The sequence below is a fragment of the Rutidosis leptorrhynchoides genome, chromosome 10, assembly GCF_046630445.1.
Source record: "Rutidosis leptorrhynchoides isolate AG116_Rl617_1_P2 chromosome 10, CSIRO_AGI_Rlap_v1, whole genome shotgun sequence".
NCBI lineage: Eukaryota > Viridiplantae > Streptophyta > Magnoliopsida > Asterales > Asteraceae > Rutidosis > Rutidosis leptorrhynchoides.
In genome coordinates this window covers 135,939,597-135,945,701 of record NC_092342.1, presented here as the reverse complement: position 1 = coordinate 135,945,701, position 6,105 = coordinate 135,939,597, and the positions used below count along the sequence as shown (strand labels likewise).

The 6,105-nt window shown below is 32.8% G+C and overlaps 1 non-coding gene across 1 annotated transcript; it reads left to right on the top strand.

Annotated features, from left to right (window-relative positions):
- The first annotated feature begins 5,360 nt into the window (after window positions 1-5,360).
- LOC139873849 (small nucleolar RNA R71) lies at window positions 5,361-5,467 on the top strand. The gene has a single exon (XR_011767562.1). It is a non-coding gene; the product is annotated as a small nucleolar RNA R71 (small nucleolar RNA).
- Window positions 5,468-6,105: the final 638 nt, after the last annotated feature.

Here is a 6,105-nt window from a genome sequence, read left to right as displayed (position 1 = left end):
TCACTCTTTTGTGATAGCTTCACTTATACTCTTCGCGTAATCGAATTATTTTATCCATATTACTTAATGATGATAAAACTCTAATTTCTAGCTCGTATGCGCCATGAAAACATACTTATTGTCAGCCATGACCATCCCAATCAAATTTTGGGACGAAATTTCTTTAACGGGTAGGTACTGTGACGACCCGGAGAATTCCGACCAAATTTAAACTTAATCTTTATATGATTTCGAAACGATAAGCAAAGTCTGTAATGTTAAGTCTCAAAAATTTTGAACTATTTCATATATGCAATTACTCTTCGACTGTTCTCGACGATTCACGAACAACTAATTGTAAATAGATATGTGTGTATGTATATATAAATAATAATTCGAAATATAATTTGAAGTATTATATGTTGTTATTATTAAAAATTAATAAAATAAAAATAGGATATTATAATAATTATTATTTAAAATATATCTCTATATATAAAAAAAGTATATTAAAAATAAATATTAATTGATTGTAATACTCGTTTGATGTTCCGATTGATATTAAGAAAGTTAAATTCGAACTTATGTGATTTTAAAATAAATGATGATCCGAAAATGAGTTTTACAAATTTTAGGCTTATTAAAAATGTATTTAGAAACTATTTGTTGAATTTTAAAACTTTTTATATTTTACTTGGGGTTGGGAGTAAATAATTAATGTAAATTTTATTTAATAGTTAATGATCGAATTTTATACCATAATGACCAAAATAAATAAATATAGTTAATTTAAAAATATGAGATTTTTCTGAACACTTTTATTCGCCACTGTTTTCGCATGATACACAGTCCGTGTAAACTGTCGGTAGAAGATTACATAATTGAATAATTGAGGCTGCTATACTGTGAGGTTACTATTCGAGTTACTGTTTGATTTTTTTTCACCTGCAGCCACTTCAACTTATATTATTTATATATGGATACAAGATACACATGCTCGATACCTACTTCTATTATCTATCCCTATTTCTAGACTAACAAACCCACTAACAACCACCACTGCTAGTTTTTTTCGTTCGTTTCTATTTTCTGTCGAGCAACATCAAGAATCGAAGCTCCTATTAAACTGCTCATTGCTACTGCTGCTATGAAGCTCGAAACTAATCCAAGAGACCACCATAAACCCACAAAAAATTATTGTGCTGCTGCTCCTCCCCGTTCTACTATTACTGCTAAAATTTTCTGTTAAACTGTTCGAACCAGCCAAGCGACTAGTGCACTGCTGCTGCATACTTGTTTCATTTGACAACTAACGGTACTCATACTTGTTTCTGTTCCATTCATAAATATCCCATCACAAAAACTGCTGCTATGAACTACTGTTTCACCGCCACCTTGCACCATTTTATTTCCTGTTTTGATTCGATAGTCACTATCACTAGATCATCATAAATGCAAATATGTTTTCTTTAACTACCGTTCATTTTTTTCATCTCTAATCAAATATAACCCAGCAAGAATACCAACCAAGTTTGTTTCAAACCCAAACCCCAACAACCCATTTAGTTATTTCACTATTGTTCACTGTTATTGCTATCGTCTCTATCATCACCACCACTACCCTCACTACTTAGTTACTGCTGCTACTTTGATTGTCTTGTTCGAACCATAAAATTTCTAGAGTAATGATGATGAGGATGATGTTATGAAGACTGTTTCGTCTTTGTTAAACATCGACTAAGATGATGTACAACTTTGATAAAGTTAAAGATGTAGGGCCAATTGATGTTATGTCTTTGTTTCTAATACAGATTATTTATTAAGACCCCCACTTACATATAAAATATATATGGATAATAATGCACCAAGTTGTTAAACCATTAATAAAAGAAGACTTCATATTTGACAATGGTGGCTTTTAGACTTATGAAATGGCATAATGATGATGGTACACAAAATTTATGATGGTGATGAGTTGTTCGTTACTTTGGCAGAAAGATACCAAAACAAAAGTTTCCACTTGATCATTTAAATAAGTTACTAGTCTATTGTAGGGACATTACATGAACATGAATTTGAAAAAGATAGTTTAACGAGTTGGAGTTTTACGTATCCCGTTTTGTTAATTGTTGTTGAGCCGTGAATTTAATAGGCTAGTTGGGCCGAGAGTTTTTGTAGTGATGGGCCGAATTCCTAGTTGGGCTGTTAACGGGCTGCAACTTAGGCCTGAGGATTACCCGAGGATAAATTTGAGAATGATAGACATGGTGTCATGATATATCAAATAATATGATGGTAATGTTCATGATTATGATGGCGGATAGAATGACGTGATGAAGTTACATGGCATGATAAAAATGATGATTAGGATAATTAAAATGATGAGGAGATTGATGAGTTAATGATGTTGAGCGAGATTAGATTATGATTATGAGTAGAATTTGGTTATATTGGCGTTGTTAAGAAAATAATAAACGTTGATGATAAAAGATAATAATAAAATTTTGATAATAATAATGATATGATTACATGATGATAATGAGTAACAAAGAATGATGATAATGGTGTAACGATGATAAAGGATATTGACGATGATGTTAAACGGGTTATTATTCGGGATTAAAACAGAATATAGTAAATGGAGTAGTGGTTAAAGAATGTTTCGGGTTAGTGGGAGGTCGCGGGTTCAAACCCGGACTTAGGCATTTTTTAAGGACTATTTCTTTGAGGTAGTATTACTAATACCATTATTATTATTGTTATTATTACTATTATTGTTATTGTGTTATTACTAATACTAAAATTATAATTATTATTATCATTAACATAATTAATATTATTTTCATTATTATTAGTATTAGTATTATTAAAACTATCATTATTATTATCGTTATTACTATCATTATTATTATTTTCATTAACATGATTTTTATATATAATTTTATTTACATTATTATTATCATTAATATTATGATTATTACAGTATTATTATTACTACAAACATAATAATATTATTTACATAAATATTTACATATAAAAAATTTTGATTTAACAATATAATACTAATTATATAGATATATATGTATTATTATATGTATAAATAAACAAAATAAATATATATCTATATATAACCTTTGAAATAACAAATAGATTACTAAATTAAATAAGTAATATACATAAACTAGTTTTATTATTATTACATGTTAATTATATGTGTTAATATATATACTTGATATAAGTTCGTGAATCCGAGGCCAACCCTGCATTGTTCAGTATCGTCGTATGCATATTTTTACTACAAAATATCGTATTGTGAGTTTCATTTGCTACCTTTTTAAATGCTTTTGCAATATATATTTTGGGACTGAGAATACATGCGCTGATTTTATAAATGCTTTACGAAATAGACACAAGTAATCGAAACTACATTCCATGGTTGGATTATCGAATCGAATATGCCCCTTTTTAGCTTGGTAGCCTAAGAATTGGTGTTTATGATAATTGCCACCAATTGACGTGAATCCTAAAGATAGATCTATCGGGCCCAACGAGCCCCATCCGGGTTACGGATTCTTTAGTACTTCGATTTATCATGTCCGATGTGTGTCCCGGAATGATGGGGATATTCTATATGCATCTTGTTAAGGTCGGTTACCAGGTGTTCACCATATGAATGAATTTTAATTCGCGAGTTACGCGTGACAATATATGAGATCTTGTGGTCTATTAAAATGATAAAAATGAATGATTATGATAAACTAATGAACTCACCAACCTTTTGGTTGACACTTGAAAGCATGTTTATTCTCAGGTATTAAAGAAATCTTCCGCTGTGCATTTTCTCATATTAGAGATATTACTTGGAGTCATTCATGACATATTTCAAAAGACGTTGCATTCGATACGTTGAGTTCATTAAGATTATTACTAAGTCAATTATAGTTGGATATATTATGAAATGGTATGCATGCCGTCAACTGTCGATGAAATGAAAGTTTGTCTTTTAAAAACGAATGCAATGTTTGTAAAATATATCATATAGAGGTCAAGTACCTCGCGATGTAATCAAATGTAATGTATTTGTCCAGATGGATTAGAAAGGGTCATGAAATTCCCTACAATTTCAAGTATGCTCACAAGGTACAAAATGTGTGGGGCGATACTTGGGGAAGTATATGCACCCACAATAAAATCATAAAGTTCCAATGTCGTCACTAGAATAATTCAAACAACCACAAGTGTAACAAGTTTCTCGACCAAACAATCAAATCGTCACAACCACGAGCATAAGATAGTAGTGCCATGAACCACACATGCATAACCATAAGAAACGAATATAAATATAACGATCCTAAACATATGTCAAGTTATTACAAACCAATTTTAGGTGTATCGTTGTTTTATCCGGGAATTACAAGCCCTCCAGATACGAATAAACTAGCATCAACGAACCATAAACAAATAAAACTAAAGTGTTCAAATGCAACCACAAATCGTTACCACATTGTTTCAAACTTCCCATACCATCTCCGCCCGCAATTATTACAAACTAATTGTTTAAACAAGCTTAACAAACCACAAATTATCAAAGTTTCATAATTCAAGAACCTTCATCAAACATGAGTTACCCTTGCCAAAAATTCTAATGTGACCAACCGCTTGGAACTCCACCTTGATCACCCATCTTGGGCTTTCATTGTTCCTCCTCCTCTTGGCGCTCACGTTCACGTTCATCTAAGCATCATTGTTGCACGGTGTACATGTATTGTGCACGTTACATCGCGTAATCATAATTGTAAGGAGTTGGATATGGTGGTGGTGGAATTGAATCCACGAAAGGGCTCCATGATTCACGATGGGGAAGTGGAGCTTGGGGTTACCCTCATGGTCTTAACCGAGTGGCAAATCTAATTGATATCTCGGCTATGTCCCGCTTGGGTGTACTCGATGCCATAAAGATGTTTATTTCACCCCACTAAATTCACCACTAAGAAATCCTCGGTCTTGTAGGCTAAGGTTGAATCCCCTTGGTTTGGTACACTCGAACTCCGGAAACCCCCATCTTGGTTCGGGTTAGTCTCAATGGGTTGGGTTTGGCTTGTTGCAAATTTTTCAACTCCTTCCCATACGATTGAAATTGATTGTTTAAGCTTGCAAGCGTGATTTGACCATTTTCACTTTCTACTTGAGCTACACTTTTCCTTGGATAATCTCGAGGTGAAGGTGCCCATTCGTAAGTATTAACCGAGATGTCTTCTAACAAAGTTTCAGCCACATTCAGTGATTTATACATAAACACTCCTCCCGTGGAGGAATCAAGGTGTTGTCTAGTTAAAAGATTAGTACCCTGGTAGAATGTGTTGATGTACTCCTTCTTTGTCAAACCATGTGGTGGGCAAGCTCTTAGAATCTTCTTGAAACGTACCCATGCATCATACAAAGACTTATCACCCCGTTGAGTGAATGCATTAATCTCTATTCTAAGTCGTTCCGCCTTTGATGGTGGAAAGAAATGATTGTTAAAAACATCGCTTAAATCTTGAAAAGTCCTAATCGAATCGGGAGGTAAATTCCTTAACCAAGCTTTCGCATCACCTTGAAGAGTAAAGGGGAATGCCCTTAACTTAAAAGGATTCTCCTTTATTAACCCTTGAAATAGCATATCTTTGATCATTGTGAGAGTTACCCTCGATCTTCCAATTATCGACCCCAATGGGTGGTTTAGTAATAGCCGGAGGCACCACCATAGGTACAACCAACCTTAGCGTTCCACATCGACGTGTCATTCGGATCATCTTGTTGTTCTTGACATATCATATCGACGCATGTATATATATTATTTGGAATAACCATAGACACTCTATATGCAATAATGCCCGAGTTAGCTATACAGGGTTGAGGTTGATTCTACAATAATATATATACTTTGAGTTGTGATCGAGTCTGAGACATGTATACAATGGGTCACGATACGTATTAATTAATTCGAATATTATATATGAATTATTGAATTACTAACTGTGGACTACTAACTGTGGACTACCTACATTGGACAATTAAAAATGAATTAAAATATTGATTATAACATATGAAACTAAACAATTCTTCAAATTTGCCACTTGATTT